Here is a 22,224-nt window from a genome sequence, read left to right on the forward strand (position 1 = left end):
CTGGTGTCACAACACAATGTCAACAGCAATGTTTTAAATGACAAACCACGCCTGCAAAATGACCACGTTTCTCTGAATTTTAAGGCAAACACTTTATCTCAGTTAAACCCTTAGCAGCCCTGTGATTTTGCCCATCTCCTCAGGAACATTTAAAGTACTCTTCTTCTTATAAACAGTTTAAAATCGTAATGGTAAACATACAGGCCTAAAGCTAAACTTCCATTCCTTACACTTGTGTTGGTTATTTGCAACAATACCAGAAATGTTTACCAATCCACCAGCACAGTTTACACTGAAATCCCCCACTCATTTACCTCTTGTGCCATGATTAATTGGCCTAAGCCAAGGAAGAGAGAGACAAGGATACAGCTTGTGCACTGAGGTCTTCTGCTGGCTAAACAGCAGTTTTCAAATGTGATTCAAAAAATCAATTCTAGACTCAGTGTTGTAGATTTCTCCTGGCTTTTTCAGTAATTTTCCATGCTTTTACTAGATGTCTCGAGAACCGTTAATGCCCAGAAAAGACACAGTGGTTATAAAGACTTTGTGTGGTGATAGGTGTTTCTGGAGATGTAAAGCAGGTAAGATGCTGGACAACAGCTTTCAAACACAGCACTGTGTTACTTTCTAGAGCCTTCTGCCTGTTGCTGTTAACAGCTGCTGTTAACAGTGCTGTTAACACTTCTGAGACTAAGCTGAAGTCCATTATGCATCAGAACAATGCATGTCAAGAGGACAAAGGACATGAAGGGATGTGAGCCCCTGGAGATCAAGGAAAGATGCTTTACCAACCAAAGAAAACTGTGCAAGATGGTGCTTTCCTCTCAAAGAGGATTTCAGGTCTATAACTTCACAAATTATGCTTTCCAGTACTAAGTAGCAAATATAGGTGGAGGATAAAGCAAGATTTAATTCAGGATATCATTAATTTTCACCAAATAGCAAGGGCAACAGATAACTACATCATGATTTAAGACAAAACTGGCACTGTTATCAACAGCAAGGCAGTCCTGCAATAAACATAATAGGAAATCAATGAGAACTGGAAAAAAAAAAGTAGCCACAACTGCAGAGAAGAAGCACACACATTTCTAATTTTAATTTAAACTCTCTGTCTAGTTTTTCAGCAGCCTTAGAAAAAAGAATGGATCTAGCTGTAGACCCTAATGACCAACAGTATGGAGATATTTCATGGCAAGTTCAGAGCCTTCTAGGTTTTATTTTGATTCTTTCAAGTAAAACATGAAACAAAGAAATTATTCCTGCAGTTGATTCAGATAAAGAACTATCTCTGAAAGCCTACCATACAGCATCATTTTCACAGAGTTGCCACTTCCAGATGATGAGTGTTAACTGGAACAAGAAATATGGGTTTCAGAGGGAATCTCGTCAGGTGTGTAGTCTGATAGAGATTTGGTTGTGCTTCCATTAGACAAATGCTATAATCTCACTTAAAATGACACCAAGAATTGCATACATGACATCAACATTAAGAGCTCTCTACCTTGGGTCTATTGGAGTTAGTAATGGACTCTAGAGTCTTCTTTTGGCAATTTCCCCATCATTTGTATTATTTGGATTACTATAATTTGAAGTTGCAACTTAAGTTTACTAGCTGATATCTTTGTCTGTTAGATATATGAGTATTTCCTAAGCTCCTCTTTGAGGGATGGGTATAAATGGAAATAGCAATATGGACCCATCCATAAAAAAAGGCTACTTCCAAATGACTGATAAACAGTACGATGGAATATTTTGTGTTTACCTTCCAGTGATTTTCTTTATTTTAGGTTTGCAGGCTGTCACTGTGAATAGTGCACGCAACAGACACAGAAATCAAGGCATATTTCCTTATGCTTTGAACAGAAGCCAGATTACAAAGGCTCCTATTTAAAAACAAAGAAAAAAAAGGAACTTCTTTCCATTTTCCAAGTGTCTACAATTAGCCTAACTGCTCGTATTTTCCAGGAGCGTTTTTTTACAGTTTTCAAATATATCTTTTTTTTCCAGAAGCCACACACAGGAGTTCCACAATCTCATCACTGCCCTTTTAAGGCCATTATCACCTCTTTCCAAAATGTCTCTGTCCTAGAGCACTCCCAAAGCACATCCTAGGGAGTTCATTTCCTCACGTGTCACACATGTATTTTTGTTCTTGTGAGAATGGATTTTGTGCTCAAGACTAAATTTCTGATAAAAACCAGGTGACCTTCATTCTCTTTCCTCCTATTTCACAGTCTCTTCGCTTACCTGAAAGATCCTAGTTCATTCTTACTCTAACGTACTTTATTGCTGCTCTACTACTTTATGTATATTTTACTATATACTTTCTACATGTTTCATAAAGTTCCCCTAAAAGATTAGAAATGTAAGAGTGCTGGAAAAACTTTGCCTTGCCTTTAGTAGTGTTCCCATCTTTGGAAACGGTGCTGGTGCTGACAGAGAGATGTGTAAGAGGGATCTACAAAGAAAGTAGGCTTCAACACAGGAATCTCCTGATGGAAAACTACTGTAGGGTTAGTGGGTTCCTCTGCCCAAACTCCACTCCTTTGGGGGAAGCATTCTAGAGGCAAGATGGCCTTTGTGAAATGGACACAGATACCTCTAGTGATTCACACAAAAACAGTTGTCAGCTCCATAAGTAAGAGAAAATATAATATTTAGGAGACCCAGCAAAGATCTCAGGGCTAAATTTTCATTATTTAAACATACAATGTATGGTCAGTGTGGAAACAAGCACAACCTATATTCCTGACACATGAATAAGGCAGAGTCAAGATTTAGACTAAAGAGCTTCCTTAATATGTAACAAGCCGTTTGGATGAAAGACACACAAATCTGAGACAGGAAAAGTAGAAGAAGAAGAAAGAGATATTAACTGTGTTTGCAGCAGCATCTAAAGAAATGCACTATCTGAATACAGCACATATTTTGTGGTTGTCCCTGCTGCTATATGGAATACATGGCCATTGCTTATGGGGGTTTATAATTCAGGATGGAATACATTTTATGGTACAAACATGCTTAGAAGTCATCTCACTTGCATCCTGGTCCATATGAAACCTTAATCAAATGCACATGCACACATGTCAAAACAAAATAAAAATATTTAATCTATACTTGCAATTAAATTGCACATTACTGTGGTTTTTTTAATACATTAAAAGTGGTCCAAGCCCATGCAGACAGTTATGAGTCATTGGGAATTACCTGTATTAAAAAAAAAAGACAGGATGCTTCTCCAGGACATTAAAACAACCCAGGTAATTGTCACATTGAAAACTATTTATACTCTCAGAGACACAAAAGTTACCTGCACTAAGACCTCAAAGGAGAAAATAGTTGTCTCAGTAAATTCCTGTGTGGTCAGGTCTTTGTTCATAAAATTCTCAATTATTAGTATAGGGCTCCAAAAGCAGGTACATCAGCAGTGTTGTGGAAGGATCCATATGGAATAAACCAGCACCTAGCTTGGAGTTTACCCATGGTAGAGCATCAGGCACTATGAGCAGGGGGCCAACCCAGACTAATCTGTCTGAGGTACTTGCACAGGCCTGAGTATCATCATAGTTCACACTTTTCCTCAAGCTAGGAGCATACTCCTTTTGCAGAAAGGGGAAGATGGTGCATCCCTTTCCCAAGAGACACTTCTCAAACGATAGAGAAATTCCAAAGCCACCCGTCTTCTCATTTCTGTCCTTTTCATTTCTTCATGAGAGGATTTGCGTAGTTTCCCAGTGAGTGCTGTCTTCTGAACTTCTTTTCACACTTGTTTCATTTACCTCATTTGTTGTATTCATTATGCATGTGATTTATTAGTATAAAGCAACAAAGGAAGTTATCAAAAGGAAAATCAAAGTTATCAAAGGAAAATATACATAGCTATGTCCTGATATAGATACAACACCTATTTATAGCTCACAGATATTTTGATATAAACCTGGAATGTTCATATAGCCATCCAGCTGATCTTTAAGGAAAAGTCACCAAGTCCAACTGGCCCACTTGGGTCCACATTCCTTTGTAAAGTCTGTATAATAGCTATACAAACGGTCTGTTGCAAGCTTTCTTATTTTCTGGGCAGTGCTGCTGGCCCATCAAACTTTTCAGTCTTTCCTATGCCTACTAATTTTTGCTGACAAATTTCCTAGAGCACAACTAAAAGAGGGACTCCTTAAATATCAAAATTCTCTAGAAGAAGGTCACAGTTTTGTGAGGGAAAATCTCTGATAAGTCTCTCTTCAAATTAAAACAAAGCAAGCACTCTCCATCCCAGTATAACTGTCTGGGGAAAGAGACACCACAGAAAACTCCATGGCCCAGGCTAGCCGCAGTGTGTTGCAGAGCATAATGTTCTCTGAGACATCCTGAGAAGCAAAGAGACTCCACAGAGACTCAGTTGGTGTCCCCAAGCTGTCTTAATTTACACTTTCATTAGCAGTAACCTGATAATTGAGTTTTGCTAGACATTTTCAATGTAAATCTTTATAAGGCTTAGACAGAAACAGAAGCACCACATCCTGATGCACAGTTTGGTAATTGATGCACAGTATGTTATTCATGTAGTGGAAGTGATGAATTCTCAGGGCACAGGATATGTCTGAAAAAACTGGTACTGCAAAGGGGAGGTGGCGGGAACCGGGAAGGATAGGATATGAGAAGGTCACTTCATATGAGGTTGCAGTAAGTTCACATGCAATTTGTTCTTTTACCTAAACTCAAGAGGGGACTAAAATACTTGATAACTCCTTAGTTGTATTTATCTGTACGAAATAACATCTTCTGTTTCTGCTCTACTCTAGCACTTGCAAAAACTAGCAAACTTTGCTAAGCACTTTGCAGAAATACAATGCCTGCCTAGAAGGGCTTCTAACCACAGTGGATTTCTGTTTACTCTGTAACTGAACCTGTTTACCTCAACATTTTCATCCCCTTCTGACATGGAAGAACATGTTTTTAGTGAACCACAAAGAGAAGTATGATTTTGGGATCTAATTAATTATTATTTCTCATTACTGCTCTCCCATATTTTATGGTATAAAAGAGTAGCAAGAGAGACATCTTGCTGCAGAAAGCAGTACAGTGATATAGGAGGTAATGGTACCCCAGGGCTAGGAAGTTGAGAATCTCACCTTTTCCAGAGGTTTCAAGGAAGATACAAACTTGATTTTGAACTGAGAGATGAATTAAAGTGCTTAGCAAAAGCTAAACTCTACCTTTACTCCAATTACCAAATTTAAACATTTGCGGTAAATTGTACCAAGACGTGTTGTTAGCTGGGGATTTGCGTGAATGGGTGCTTTCTGGTGCAGCACTACCCATACCTCACGGATGGCTGTGGGAAAGGCTATCATGAAGAGCAGAAATGAAACTGGGCCCTTATGGCTAAGTTGCTGCAGTGACTTCCCTGAAATAATTAACGGTTAGGAGGAGGCTGCCTGCTGTTCCACATGTGAAACAACAACAGATGGGCAGCGTTATATTTCTCTGATAATAAAATGACCTAATGCTCTATTTAGAAAACTAGAAATACTTCTCCCTGACTGTTTACGGATTTTAGAAATATCACGATAAGCAAACCCAGAGAGTTCAAAGCAATGATATAAAGGACAAGTGGATAAATAATGACCCAAGTTTGTTACGAAACTTAGTGGAATTGTTGTATAGTTAATACAAACACAGATGACCTTTATTTTTGCTCATTTTTCTTCCCTGAAACAGGAAACAGAAGATAATCTTTGTCAGCCAGTAGAATCTTCCACTGTGCTTCTACTTTGGAACCATGGGGCAGATTACCACACTGTGTTTAGGAGTATGACAATGCTACTTTCTTTTCCAAGCACATGCTGAAAAAATGATATGAGTGTGAGAAGACAGACATAGATACGGCTTTGGGTAACCCAAGGATTGCACTCACTACAGAAAAAGCACACACACCTATCCCTCAAAAGGGGGGCCTAAAACCATAACCACTGAGGCCTATTCACACTTATGGGGTTTGTTTATAAAAAAATACTGAAGGAAAGAAAATGAGTTTTCTATAGCACGAATTATCTATGTTCCTTGGCAAGAAGGAATTTGAAATTATTCTATTTGTGAAGGTTATGACAAATATCCAGCAATCTAGAAAAGAGGTTCTATCAGAAAAGTGGTCATATTGCCCTTCTGCTCTTGTCCTTGGTCTCTTCCTTATGTTGACAAGGGCCAAGAAAAATAATGTGGCAGAAAACCAGCCCTGAAAAATTATTCTGGGAGACTGTAAGTTTTAACTTTTAAGGCAGATCAGCTCCCTGATCTGTCTGGTCATATGTGCATAGGCACCGGAGCTGGTATAAGATGCCAACAAACAGCTGGGGACAGGGAGGTAGGGGGAAGGAGCACAGGACCATCTCCATACCTTCTGCACTTTACTGTCTTAAAGAAACTTTGAAACTGAGATAAACGACTCATTTATTTGCACTGCTACAAAGGCGGGGCCTCAGCCAAAAATTAGGTTCAAATAATGCTGGGAGCTGCTTAAACTCAAAGCATGGCTCCATCTGTATTCTGAAATTGGCAAAAAACTACTAGAAGGTACACATGATTAGCTCCATTTTCAGAAGGAAGACAGTAGTTGGGAGATCTGTATTGCTTCATAAATTTCTTTTGAAATACCTGATTATAGGTACCAAAGTAAACTAGCAGAGACCTAGGACATAATCCAATTTTCCACCACATGAGTCCAGTGCCTTAATATTAATTTTAGCCAGCAAGGTGTAAAGGAGAAACACTGTTATCTGGTAGGACTTTTTCTCAGGCTTGCATTGAACCAGTGCAGCTCCTTCCCCAGGTCTGAAACCCTCCCACATAAGGGTGTAATAAGGCGTTTTACTTCCTAAATTGTCAGGGCTATGCATTAAGCAGGGAAATCCCCTTTTGGGTGCCCTTCAGAAATCCTAAAGCACAATGAAACAGAGACAATGGACTTGCTGTACCACTCCCATACATACCTCCCACCACTTCCTCTCTCCCACCAGGCAGGCTGACAAGGGTAAAACAATCCTGCCCTTTCTAGAGATGCCAGATATCTTGGAGAAACTCATGATGTCTGAGAAAAAGTGAACAAGAAGGCAACACACAGTCAGTGGGTGGAAGGCAGATCTGTGTGTAGGTTTGGGAATCACAGTGCAAGGAAAGACACTTTTCTGTACACCAAGAATCAGCAGCTGTCATCTGTGATGTCTTCCTTGGGTGTCAGTTCAGTCAAGCAGATATCTAAATTATTTGCAGAGGCCTATTGAATTAGGCCTTCAGAGTTATATTACCTGCCTCTAATTTGAAATGGCATATTCTTGTCCCCCTGGGGCCAGACACAAGGCAAGGGCTGGCCACTGCATGCCCATAGCAGCTCTGACCAGGAATGAAAGCAATGCTGTCCCCTGCGGGTGGTAGCCTTTCCCATAAGTAGGAGGAAGTGGATCCAGAAAGTGCAGAAAGTACAGTTATTGTCTTTGTCTGATCCGAGCAGAATTGTATTGGTAACTCCTGCTACAGGTGCTGCACCAAGGCCTCTTTTTCACCCCTGGTTGAACAGAACTATTTTCAGATTTGCCTGTGTGTATAATAGAGCTGCTCTGGCAAGTGAATTCAACTTCCATGAAAAAAACACTGAATTGTGAGAAGGTTAATCCTGTCTCACTCCTGTCACCATTAAAATAATTTAAAGTATCTGCATGGGGTACCAATGAATCCCTGTTGGAACACGGCAGAGTGTTGACGTAAGAAGGACAGGTCCAACAGAGCAGGGATATGCTAAGACATGAAGTGGATGCCACTTTAAAGTGGGGGAAGCACTTTAAAATGGGAATTACTTGAATAACAGCATGTAACAGTTTCCTGGGTTATACGTTAGCAGATTTCCAGAAAAATAAACTCTAACAGCTCAGAGATAAATCAGTTCTTGATGCAATGGAAAACAACTCCCCGTCATTTGACTGTGTTTGCCATAGTGACGAGTGGCCTTCGAGTCATACCAAACAACCACACTTACTTCCAGGACAGCAAAACCTCCCAGATGAGTAGTTCTGCCAGTAAAGATTTGGCCTTTCACGGGCTGAAAGTGTCTTTCTCTTAACATTTTCGGTTTCACTAGGTAATGGGAGAAGCACAGAAGTGATAACAAAAATCCCAGCTGAACCTATGGGAAAATTTGGTTTTTTTATATATACCAGAGTGTCCAGTTCCCATTTATTTGGTTAAAACCAAAGTGTTCAGATTCATTCTCTATATCTAGCAAATCAAGTGGAAAACACCATTTTTCTACGTTTTCAAAGAACATGCCTCAGAGTGGGGATGGAGCAGTTTCAAAAACCTGGGTGTTTTATTTTGATGGTGGAATAGGGATCAAAATCCTTGGAAAGCATACTGCTACTAGTGAGAGTTCAATACCCGAAAACTGGGTCAGCTGCTCCCTTGCCCATGCTCTTCATACCTTTCTGTTTTGAAATTAACTTGAGAAATCACAACCTACAAAATACTGTTGAGACTTTTGCAGTGGCTTTCTGGTTTTGTTTTTGTTTGTTTGTTTTTTACCAGATTGTATTTTAAATAACTTCTCCTAAGTCACAGGTATGAGCTAATTCATTTGTTGCATTGACCTTCACTTAGTAAGAGGGCCAGGGCAGCTGGAGTTCCAAGAGGCATCAGTCGCTTTGGCTGCCGTGTTGTGATGCAGCTCTGGGTCATTTTGTAACAGTTTGTGTACTGTGAGAGCTACAATAAAAACACGAGGTGGTGGGAGGAGTGCTGTTCTTTGCCCTGGATGGAAATTTCCTACAAGTTTGTGCAACATCCTTAGCACTGTTAACAAAGATAAATGATTATCATTTTTACAGTGTGTACTCAACTCCTACAGGCTCTGCAATGATTCCTTGCATTCAAGCCTTTACTGATTCTAGCTCGTGACCTTCCCACTTTCAGAAAAAAAGTGGGAAACCAACAAATCCCAGTGAAAGGCATAGGTGCAGTGTAAGCCACAACATTTTGGATTTGCAAAATTTTGGCTTGAAGTTGGATTTTGCAGTGAGTGACTAGCTCTAATCCTATACCAACTCAATCAAGCCCAGCACAGGCATTTCACAGTGGTCTGGGGCAGCTGCATGCTGAGGTATTGAAGCTGTACCTTCCCCTCCCATTGAACAAAATAGATTAGTGCTACCTCTTTGTATAGGCTATCACTTTGTATAACCTGAGATCAGCAAAGAATCTGCTAGCCTGCTTCATCAGGAAAATATCAGCTCAGGACTTAAACCAAAGCAGAAGCCTAAGCATTTTGCTGCCTCAGGAAAAGAGATTCAGACGGTCCCAAGACTTAGGGACAAATGCCTTGGCAAAAGTCTTGCAAATTTAAAGCTAAAACTATGGAGACTTAGACCAGGCAGAGGTCAACCCTCTAAGGCATTCCAGTGGAGTCCATATGTGAGGTTAAACTACTGCGTGCTGTGTTTATATGAGAAGCCTTTGTTTGCTCTTTTGTGATTTTTGCAATTGAGTTTGAGCATAAATGGTAACAAGAAATTAATTGTGTTTGAATAGCCTGTAGTCAAGGCTACAGGAACCTGCACAGTGTGTTTTATTTTTGTTTTTATTTGAGAAAAAAAAAAGTTCACTTGATTCTATTGTGTATTCTTAGAATAACACAATTATTCAAGCTGGGAGGAAGGCTAGTCCAACCTCTTGCTCAGAGCGACCACCTATGAGTTCTGAAAAAGTTGCTCAGACATTTGTCAAGTTAGTTCTTGAAGAACACCTCCAAGAGAGATCTCATGGGCACTCTGGACTGTGTTTAGCATGTCTAATAATCCTTGCAGTGTTTTTCTCCACCCAGTATATCCAATTAAAAACTCGTGTTTCAAATCATGACTACTGTCTCTCCATCTCCTGCATACATTGCTGATCCTCACCCCATAGGCACTGGGATGCTATTACATGCCCAAAATTGCCCCTGCTCCTGGCTGAGCCAGGCATATCTCAAAGCCTGATCTTGAAGGGAGAATGCTCTAGTCCCCTCTCTTTAATTGCCTCTATTGGATCTCCTCCAGCCAAGTCTTTATTGAACATACTTCTATACTTTTCAGCCTCATTTTCTCCATTACTTAGAAGAAAAAAGAAAAGTGGGAGAAAAAAGGGAAGGAAGGGGAAGGGGAAGAAGGGGAAGGGGAAGGGGAAAGGATAAAAGAAGCAAATTAATAAGCACAAATTTAACTTAAAACCTATGAAGAAAATGGTACCTAGCTTGAAAAAAATTGGAAAAATACAGGCAGAATGCAATTGAATCTACTTTAGATTAATTTATCAAATTGAAATAGCAGATGCATTGAATGGCCACATTGCCTCATTTCTTCTACTTAGTAACATTGATTACTCCAGGAGCACCATTGTAATTTCGTTGCACATTTCCTTCCATGTGTTGTTTCAGAGAAATAAGACTGATAATTTCACAAGAGGCTGAACTGAAGGATGGAGTATCCCATTATTTCATTGTGTGACAGAGTGAGAGATTACCCAATGAATTAGCTCAGTGCTGTGTAGGAAAACTGGGTAACTCTTTCTCTTTGAAATTAAATTTGTACTGGTTTATATGGAAACTACAACTGAATTCCGGAAGAAGGGAGGCAGGTTTTGGTGGAGACCTTAAAATTAATTGAAAAATTGTGTTTCAAAGATCTGTTCCTCAGACCCTGCCATCAGACTCAGAGCAGATAAATGAGTGTTCCTGCAACCCAGCAAAGGATCATGTTCTTATCTTTGTACCACTGTGTGGGACTTCTGATTTATACCTAGAATGCACAGCCTATGGCAGATCTTTGTGTGGACTGCTTATCACAGGAAGGTGTAGGTGGCACAGAGGAAAGACAGCTCCTCTTTCCATTGCGTTGTCCATCAACTAGGAGGCAGTTATGTGACTTATATAACTCCTGTCACCTCCCTGCTGTCTTTATGGTACCATACTCTCCTAAAATAAGACAGAACCTTCACCTTCCACAGCTTTGACCTTTGCAGCAGATGTGGAGGAAACATCAGCACAGGACATTTGAGGTCCCAGGAACAGATCTTTCTCTCACTAATACTATGACTAAAATCTGTCCATGTTTGGTATGGAAATTATCAACTTCTCCCTTAAATATAAGCAATGTTCTTTAATGTACGGATATGTCGTACGTTTCATCAGAAAGTCACAAGAATCACAATGATGCAGCTTTCTGTTTGTACAGAAGTTTCAGTAATGTGCTGATTTAGAAGAAACCAGCCTGGGATGAGAGAAAGAGCTCTTGCAAAATACATTTGTATCCAGATCCTAAACACTAAGAGACCTGGTAAAGAGTTTTTTTCTGTTAGTTCCTTTTTTCATTTAACAAAATAAAGAGACAAAGAAAGAAGTTCTTTTTACCTAGTTGAGAAATGGAGAAATTTTCAGGTGTGCAGACCTTGAGTCTTGGCTTTAGGATAAAAGTGCTCTGAAATCTGGAGATCGTTGATTTCATTTTTCCACTAATTTTTCTTTGCACTGAAGCCCTGTATCTGCTTTTTTTAAGAACTGTCATAGTTGGTTGTGAAAGTGTATGCTCTACACATCCCTCCGTGCATAATTTTCCAATGCTCAACTGTTGTTAAACTGTGAGTGCAAAGCAGCTCTTGGTCTGTGACACAGGTTTCTCCTCTGTTCTAGTGCAAACCTGGTGTCCCTATTGCCACAGCAGAGAGCTGCTGTTGCAGTCTGTCTATGAAAAAGTGCTGGCATCATTTCCCTCATCTCCTCTCTGACTGCCAGGCTGCTACTATGGGTGAACAGCTTTGCCTGTGTTAATGGGCAAGGTGTCAAAAGGTCTCTTTTTCAGCTCAACGGTTTTCAAGCACATTTCAAGCACTGAGAGCACAAAGGTCAGCTTCTACAATTGTCCAGAGACTGCCTGTTTGGAAAGAAAGTGCTCTCGACCCTGATCACAGCACTGCTGTGAAGATGCTTTGCGCAGTTTGCCACTTGGGCTGGCAGGAGAGCAGAATGCAAAGAGAAGACCTGAGTGGCTTGGTGGAGCTCTGCATTTTCATAGAAGCAGCAGGCTTAAAGTTAAACTCATCAAGAAGCTAACCTGTAAGTCTCATTCTCACATCAAATGGAGCCCACCAGAGTTCATGATAGGACAATACATGTAGAGGAAGAGATGCTGCTGGCCAATCTCTGTAGCAGAAAGCAGTGGGGAAAAATGAAAGAAACAGTGTGGAGTGATGTATAATTTCCCATCAGTTTTTTTTGAAGGTCAGCTTTTATTGATTCAGCAGTGAGATTGTCTGACATGCTGTTTTCAGGTGTTACTTTCCAACATATCTCCCATGAAACCAGACCAGGGCATTGTAAAACAGAACTGTCTCAATTGTCAAACAGTGTAATTTGTTAATGGGAAGCAAACCAAAAGAGATATTAAAGAGGCAAAAGGAGAATGTTTCACATTTTTCCCTTTCTTTACACGGTAGTTGATAAAAATGCCCCCAAACTGTCACACATGACACATTATCCCAAGGGGCTGGACAGACCATGAATTAACACAGAAATGCTATGAAAGTTTGTTCTTCATACATCACAAGCCCCTTCTGCTTTGGCCTGAGGAGGTCTCTAAGAGAACTCAAGAGCTCATCAGCTATATTTTGCAGCCTCTTATGGCAAACCAGTGATTTTTGCAGAGCTAGCTGAAGTCTGCCTTTGATGCATCCAGTGCAGCATGACATAGAGGCAGTGGAAGGTATTTGAGTCCAGGCTCGTGGCCTGCCAACATCCTAAAGTCCTGTGCTCTGGTGCATCAGGAGACACTTCCTCCTAATTCCATTTTGGCATTTTTTCAGACAGGGATGTGTAGGCACTTAGAAACCAGTGTCTCACTGACAGACAAAACTTTTAGTCTCATAAGCCTGTAATATTTCCAAATGTTGGCAATAACTCTTAAATCACTGAGATGGTTTAAAAATATTCCTTTGATTTTCTTGCTTTGTGTGGCCCATATAATCTCTCTTTCCTAGTACTTGTTTTTCCAAAATAGACAGTGTTCCTGTTCCTCTGACAGATCTTTAATTAAAAAAAATTACACACAAGTTTGGGCTTTTTACTACAAAGAGATTTTGGACGATCTCACCTTTTTGCTTTTTCTCCTTAACTTCACTAATGCTTACATATTGCTTGTTCCTAATAATTTGTGTTCCTCACCTAGGTGCAGCTCAGAGAAACATCATGCTCAGATCACTTTTGAAGAAACTGCATTACAGTCTGGAAGAGCCAATCTGTCTTGCCTAACATTTATGACTGTGTTTGCCAGATGAAGACAAACAGCACAGGTCATTCCTTTTAGTGACACTAAAGGAATCAGAAACAACTCAATGGGTCACACAGGCCCTCATCTGCTAATTTCAAGTTAACCCTGAACACGTGTCAAGAGCTTGCCCTGCCTCATTAATACAAAGCAATGCTGCCTTGTTTGTCAGCCTCAACAAAATACAGCTCAGATCAAACTGGAAGAAACCAAACAAATAAAAAGCACATGAGCACATGTCTCAGGGAACACATTCACTTTCATGTTGGCTTTCCCTTCCCAGCTTATGGGACACTGAGTGGAGAGGGAGGCTTGGGAAGGAAGATTGGTGTGGTCTAGAGCCTGGGGGATGCCACGCAGAGGATCCATTGCTAGGTCACAAGTGTCTTGCACTGTATCAATATTTGGTCTTTATTCTGCCTCATTAAAGTTACTCTTTTGGAGCACAGTTTGCTGTGGTGGCGTGGATATGTTGTCAACTGTCAGATATCCAGGGCATATGATGTTTAGTTCTGGTATGGGTGACGGGTGGTGGAGGAAAGGACTCTACAAACAGTTTACACTGTGTGCAGATTAGGCTAGCACTACCACAGCATGCTATCTTTGAAAAAAAGTATCATAAAATTACTCATAGACATAGAGAAAGAAAAAAAAAGTTGAGTTTATTTTACTTTTAGCATGGTTTAGTTAAATTGCAAAGTGTGTAATCTGGTCATGGATAATGAAGATTTGTTTATAAAGAACAGACATGAAAAATTGGTCTAGATTACATTTTGAAACACGCTGATTGCTTCCTATTGTCCTGAAGTATTAATCACAGACTATTCTTAGCTGTAAAAATTTTTCTATTTTTGGAGTGAATATGGTCTTATAAAATGTCATACTCCTATGATACATCCAAAAACTGACCTGTGCACAAAACAGTGTTCATCTACAGGAAGAAGTGACATAAACAGGTGTTTTTTTATTTTATTCCAGCAGATATCATGTGGAAAGGAGAGCTCGAGGCGGTATGTTCACCTGGCCTGAGTTCCATTGAAATACCTGATCCTAATGTTTCCTTGAGGCATCTTGAGAGGGTTGTCTGCTCATTTCTTTACTTAAGGCCAGTGAATTATTTCCCCTTCAGCAGCACTTTACTCTCTTCATGGATTAGGAGATCAAATGTAGTGTGATCTGATTACTTAAAATTACACGGAAAATTTATCCTCTGTATATTTATCCAACATGAGACTTGGGACCAACAACCAAATATCGCAAACTTTCAACATTCGGTCATTTGGAGAGGGAACAGAGCAGAGTATCAGGGGATATACAATTAGTAGTAAGTGGGTACTGGGTCAGAACCTTCTGAATGGTGTGCTTTTTTTCTCCTCCTGTCAGCATATCAGTTTCCATTTATCAAGGCCAACAAACTTGAGTGTTTGTGCAGTACCACTTCTCTGGATGTCAGAAGAAATACCCATGCAGCCTGGAGCTGAAGAAGATTCTGTACTTAACCACCAGCATAGAACCAAGTTGCATAAGTTTCTTCCTATATTAAGGTTCCATTTATAAATAGTTTATAAAGCATTAATGGATTATTAATAGGCATTAACCAACAGTGATAAAGTTTGACAAGTTGTTTATAAACATTGGCTTAGAATTAGCTACATTACCTTCTCTAGCTTTGTTTATAGCCATTTACAGCATAGACTGATCATACCTACAACAAGCTCAAAGCCTGCATTAATCACATACTGCTCTTGCAACAATGTAATCTTAAAATAAAGCCTGGGAAGCCCTTTTCAATTCTGCAAGCAAAGAAGCCCCCAGAAGTCAGAAGCTGGTTCTTGCACAACTCAGTGCTACACTATAGACAGTGCCTGGATTGAAAGGGCTTCAAACTCATTTTCAAAATGACCAGTACTGTTCACAAGCTGTACATTTCTCCAAGGCAGCTTTGTTTCCAGAACATGGAAATATGACCAGTTCTGCGGATGACATAGGGATATAGACAAACAATCATGTGATAGCACAAAACACTTTCTGCCGACCAAAGATTACACAACAGTGAGCAGTCCAAAAACCTTTTCTTGGAATAACGGAAGTTTGGTAGGTTTTACGGACAAAGGCAAAACAAGAGTAATGTCTGAGAGCTTCTCTGATGTGAGGGTTTTCCCAGCATGCCCTAAACTGCAGTAATTGCAGCAAGTGCATGTACACCCTACAATAGACATTCTAAGCTGTGAGGGTCTGTGAATTATTTCTGAGGCATGGACAGAGGTAACTAACTCAGAAATGTTACTGAGTGCATGAGTACTGTAGAACAATTCAAGCCTCTGACATTTATGGAGGGTCTTCTCAGACATTGGGGCAACACTGAGTTTTGCCTGACGGTGAGCAACAGGTGCTACACCAAGGCAATGCTGCTTTTGCTGGGAAGCAAAGTAACTGCTGAAATTGCAAAGCTGGTCTGGAGACTGGAGACTGGAGAGATTTATGCAAGAGACACCATCTAATAATTTAGAGCTAAATCCAGTGCAACCATTTTTTTCTTTGCTAAATTAGTGTTGTTGCTACTTGCAGAGCAGCAAGTGCAAGAGTTAGTGAAAGCCTCCGTATTTATTTAACCAGGGAAAGAACCCTTGAGATGTATACATAGCAGATTAGTCAAACTGAACAGAATAGTCTGAAAATTACTGTTTCGAGATGTATGCCTTGATTTCTTACTGATGAACTCAATGGAGGAGTTATCAATGGGAAGGGAAGAAAATCTTTTAAAAGTCACATCTGCTTGTAAAAATTCTGCAATAAGCTCCACTAAGTTAAAAGTGTTTAGGAGAAGAATGTAATTCTAGTTTCTAGGCACCATCTCAAGACAGATTTATAACGACTCATAAACTATTCATTTGATTATATATTGCTGTATTGTTTTCAGCATCCCTATCACAGAAGAGTCTGCTGTCTTCATTAATGCCTACTGCAAGCTTTGAAATGCTTTTGGACATGACAGCTTATTTGTTTTTGGTTTTTTTTTAATGAGCTGTTTCATTCTAGAAGTAAAACAGCACTTCACTGTAGTAGATGGAAGTTAAGAGCCAATTGCTACTTCCGTTCCAAAATGTTTTTCTAGAGTTAAAAGCACATCAAGATGGAATTTGATACACAGGCCCAAACAGATTTTTAACTTGCTGTACTCCATTAACTTATTCCTAGAGATGCTATACATGACAGTACCAAATGACATTTTTTAGACTTCCTGCAGAATAAAAGACTTACATTATTCTGAAGAATAATAGTCACTTAATCCTTTGTGTGGATGGCTGCTCTCAGCAATTAGTAGGCAAATGCAAACAGCTGAATTATTTAACTTTGCAAAGTGGCTGATGTTAAGCTTAATGGCTGAACTGTGCAAGCGTATGTCTGCTGAAATTCAGGGCAGCAACAAATGTCAAGTAAACAGCAATTATCCCACAAATACTTGGCATTTTAGGTATTTCTCATGTGCACGTGACAGTAATTTTAGGAGGTTTGCAGATCTCAAGTAGGATGAGTTTTAAAAAATGCACAATAATAAGAGCTTTGTTTTAGATACAGGCTTGAGTTTCTAATTTCAAACCACATTTCTTTTCTAAAAGATTTCTTCATTGAAGTTCAGAGAAAATGAAGTTTAATTTTTATTTTTCCCACATGGGATTAAAATAATTGGTGATTTTTCTTCCCTTTTCTTCCAGTGACAACTTCCTCCTCAAACTATGTATACTTTGGATGGATGCTGGTGCAGCAGATGTATATGGCTGGAAAAAACATGTCTTTCTGGCTACAGCAGTGATACTCATTTGCAAAGTCCTCTTTATGTCTCAGTGACAGCTGGGAAGGATCCGTGTCTTTGCCCCCTGAAGTGCTCTAGGCAGGGCTTGTTCATACAGAGCAGGTAGTGCAGGGGAGGGAGTTTCCTTTGCATATTCTCATGTGCCTGCTGCTCTGCATAGCACAAACACCTCTGTGAAAGCTCCTTTGAAAACCCCCAGCTATGGAGAAGGTGAAGGATTTGCACATTTGTATCTAGTGTCTTCACTCGGGGGTATGGAGACAGCTTTTCCACCAGTGACACAAACTCCAGAGAAAGCAAAAGAAAGATCACCCAATTTTGAAGATCAGAGCTATTAAAAATTAATATCCTTGCTGTGAGGCACAGTCTGTAGTCCTGAGTACCTTCCCTTACTCCTGTTCAGAGCAACCATCTACAGTTTTCTTCTTTTTTTTTTCCCCTCTGTTGCTGACCTAGGAAATGGATGGAGAAGGCTGCTTTCCACCACCTGCATCCAACCATTATGGTGCATGGGAGGATCTGCTTCTGGGAATGTTATGATTAATAACTCTGACAAGAAAACCTTATGGTAAGAGGATTCTGAACATCTCTGACACATCTGAATCACAATGTTATTCATAATGTGACTTGAAACCTGATAACTAAATATGGGGTTAAAGTCAACTTTCTGCAAAGTTTTGATGGGTGATGTCCCATAAGGCTGGAAGATCGTTTAGTAGTCAGCTACTGATGAATAACCGCTCTTAGTCACTATCCAATGACTCAGCTTGTAAAATTCCAAAAGGCTGTCACGTCTTCCATGTATACTAGTGAATAAACCTTCACATCTGGCTGCCAGAACATCTTGTAGGCAAAGATGTTGTTTATGGAGCAGTCTTTGGACACAGTGAAACAGTTCCTAATAGGTACAATGTGAGGTCATGGCAATCTAGGGTATTCCTTATCTGAGAGATATACACTGTGCTAAGCAGAGACTTGGAAAAAGGACAAGGAAAGATCAAAAAAATCAGAAGCCCAGTTTGGATCAGATCTTTTCCCTGACTCCCTTCTGTTCTGTTGTTAGACTAAGACTGGGAAATCTCAGTCAAAAAGAATTGCTCACTTTCTTGACCTCCTGCGTGAAACTGTAACACAAAAGGAAAAACAAGTCCTGCAGACAGCTCTTTCAGCGATGCTTAGAAATGCTGGGTCTCCATGTAGCCCTTGAGACTGCAGAGGGAGGTGCACAGTCCTCACCAGGACCAGCTGTGCTCTTTTGCCAGTTTCAGCCACGGGCATAAATGAGTACAGTCCCTACGGACAGAATGTGCAGGTCACCCCAGTACAGATGTAATTAGATGGGAAAAACTAGAATATAGCCATCCTACTCTGTGCCAAATATAGCAATGGAAAAAGACAGTATTCCTCATACACTGATGCCAGTAAAATACTCCTTGTGTAGTTACAATGTGTCTTAAACACTTTGGAACAGGAAGAATGCTTCTTCCTATATTCTTGCAGTGCCTATACCATTGGAAGCTATATATAAGACAATAACCAAAGACATAAATTCCTAAAATGCTGCATAATTTTTTATTCTGAGAAGGCCAGAAATACCACAAAAGCTACAAGTCATAATAATGGATAATTTTGTTCTTCTAACAGAGGACATAAAATATCTAACTTGGTTCCTGAAGAGTGTTGGAAAGTAATTTCCTGACACAGCTGGTAAGGGAGCCTACCAGGACAGTGCCTGCCAGATCTGCTGTTTGCAAACACAGAAAAGCTGTGGGAGATGTGGTGGTCAGAGACTGTCTTGGGCACAGTGACCATGGAATCAGTCATATAGCTTTTGATTCTCGGAGAAGTAAGGAATGGGGTCAGCAAAATGCTTGGATCTTGGACTTTCAGGGGGTTGACTTTGGCCTCTTCAGGTAACTGGTTCAGAGAGTGCCCTGGGAGACAGCCCTTAATACAGAAAGGACCAAGAAGGCTTGACATACTTCAAGGAGGAAGTTTTATAGGCTCAGGAGCAGGACATGCTCTTGTGCCAATAGATGAGCTGGTGGGGAAGAGGACCAGGTTGGCTGAGCAGGGAGCTTTAGAAGTAACTCAGAAAAAAAAAAAAAGAATTTATGAACTTTGGATAAAGAGGCAGGCAACTCAGGGAGAACACAAGGACGTGTTTAGGTCACATAGAGAGAAAATCAGAAAGGGAAAAGCTTAGCTAAAACTCAATCTGCTCAAAACTGGTGTTAAATATAACAAAAAGCATTTTTATAAATACATTAACAACAAAAGGAGAGCCAAGAAAAACCTCCATTCTTTATTGGACCCAGGATGGAACATTGTAAACAAGGATGTGGAAAAGACTGAGGTACACAACGCCTTCTTGGCCTCAGTCTTCAACGGTAAGAACACCTACTCCCAGGGCAGCTGGCCCCCTGAGCTGGTTGACAGGGGCAGGGAGCAGGATAGAACCCCTGCAATCCACGAGGAAATTGCTAGTGACCTGCTGTGGCACTTCAGTGCTCACAGGTCTGTGGGACTGGATGGAATCCTCCAAGGGAACTGAGGGAGCTGCCAGAAGAGCTCACCAAGACACTGTCCATCATTTGCCATCAGTCCTGGGGAGGTCCCAGATGACTGAAGGTTGGCCAGTGTGTTGCCCATTTACAGAAAGGGTTGGGAGGAGGATCCAAGGAGCTACAAGCCTGACCTTGGTGCCTGGGAAGGCTATGGAACAGAGCACCTGGCATATGACCACATGGCATGTACAGGACTGCCAGGGGATCACAGGGGATCCAGCCATCACAGGCTTAGGAAAGGACAGTCTTGCCTGACCAGGTGACTATAACCAGGCGTCACAGACAGCGGATGAGAAAAAGACTGTGGGTGTTGTCCATATGGATTTCAGTAAAGCCCTTGACACTGTCTCTCACAGCATTCTCCTGGAGAAGCTGGCAGCCCATAGCTTGGACAGGTGCTTTCTTTGCTGGGTTAAGAACTGTCTGGATGACTGAGCCCAGAGGATAGTGGTGAATGGTGCTACATCTGGTTGGTGCTATTCCTTAGGGCCCAGCAGTGGGGTCAGTCCAGTCTAATATCTTTACTGATGAGCTGGATGAGGGGATTGAGTGCACCTTCAGTAGATTCATGGATGACACCAAGTTGGGTGGGAGTGTAGATCTGCTAGAGAGCAGGAAGGCTCTGCAGAGGGATCTGCATATGCTGGATCAATGGGCCAAGGCCAACTGTATAAGGTTCAACAAGGCCAAGTGCCTACACTTCGTACAATTCAGCCACAACAAACCCGTGCAGGCTTGGGACAGAGTGGCTAGGAAGCAACTCAGTGGAAAAGGACCTGAGGGGGCTGGTTAACAGCCAGCTGAATATGAGCCAGTGTGTGACTACACAGCCAATGGCATCCTGGCTTGTCTCAAGAGCAGTGTGGCCAGCAGGACAGTGATTGTTCCCCTGTGCTTGGCACTGGTGAGGCCACATCTTGAGTCCTGTGTTCAGTTCTGGGCCTGTCACTGCAAGAAGGACATTGAGGTGCTGGAACATGTTCACAGAAGGGAACAAAGCTGGGGAAGGGCCTGGAGCATAAATCCTATGAGGAGCTGCTGAGGGAGCTGGGGTTGTTTAGCCTGGAGAAAAGAAGGCTCAGCGAGTGACTTATCACTCTCTATAACTGCCTGAAAAGAGTGTGTAGCCAGGTAGGGTCGGCCTCTTCTCCCAGGCAATTAGTGACAAGATGAGAGGGGAAGTTCAGGTTGGACACCAGGAAGAATTCTTCATTTCTTCATCTTCATTAAAGAGTTGTTAAGCATTGGAATGGACGGCCCAGAGGGGTGGTGGAGTCACCATCCTGGGGGTGTTCGAGAAAAGACTGGACATAGTGCTTAGTGCTCTGGTCCAGTTGACAAGGTTGATCCGTCAAAGTTTGGGCTCAATGATCTCAGAGGTCCTTTCCAACCTAACTGATCCTGTGATTCGCTAATACACATCCGAAGTATTCTGAACTTGTATAGGTCTGTGAGAGGATTTTGGGGTCTGGTCTACCGAAAAAGACACTGCAGACAGAGCAGAGTTTTATTCTCATTTCACTCAGATTTATTCGACTGACACAGGTCTAAAAGAAGTTGGGGAAAGCCCTTTGCGCAACTGTGTGCAGCACTGAATTACCCGAGAAATGGTGTTTTCTGTCAAGCTCAGGAACTTCAGTGAAACAGCATGTGCTCATGTTCTTCTGAAATATCTTCCTCAAGGACTGCATTCATCAGATGGGACAGGACTTGGGAAGCTCTTGCCAAGGTGAAAGCATCAGGGGAACAGATAGTCAGAGGTGACCTGTTCCAGAGAGCTTTGGGACAGCTCTGCAGAGGAACATCTGGTATGCCACAATGGAATGTGAAAGTATCTCCTTTTTCTGGCTCTAAACTGTGTTAGTCACAATGAAGATTGTGTGCTAGTACAGTATGGTGATGAAGGCCAGTACCTGGCAGGGGGTAGGGAACATTCAGTTCAAGAAGGTAGAAGGTAGATCTCCTTTGTTTGTATATGCCTTGAAGATAAACATATGCGAGAAACAAACCCATCCTCTCTTAGAAACAGGAAGTCTCCTGACACAGATGGTGTGGCACGGCTACAGCCCCTAACCCACTGCCACCTCCCCTGTGTGAGCTGCTGTGGGCCTTGCTGAACAAAGGGCAGGACCCAGGCTGGCCAGTGTTGGCTTCTGTCATTCTAGCAGAGTTCAAAACAGCACACACAGGTAGGCATGAATCCTTATCCCTGCCCAGTGCAACTCACATCCTTCACGGACATCTCCCAGCCTCTGCAGATAAAGTCTGTAGGAAGGACAACAGCAATAAAACTACCATTAAATCAGCACTCAGATTACTTCAACGAACTTTCCACTTTCAGTTCTTGCAAGGTCCTCCTGATTACATGCAGCCTGGAGATAAGGTATCTGGAGTTTTCATCTTGGGGTCTCTGCTACCACTAAAACTTTCTGACAGAATTATAGCTGTGTTAGTTACAAATATGAGATTATCAAGATCTGTATCTCAAAAGTAAAAAGGAACAATA

This window comes from Lichenostomus cassidix, chromosome Z (genome assembly GCF_008360975.1).
Source record: "Lichenostomus cassidix isolate B80296 chromosome Z, HeHo_3.0, whole genome shotgun sequence".
Classification (NCBI taxonomy): Eukaryota; Metazoa; Chordata; class Aves; order Passeriformes; family Meliphagidae; genus Lichenostomus; species Lichenostomus cassidix.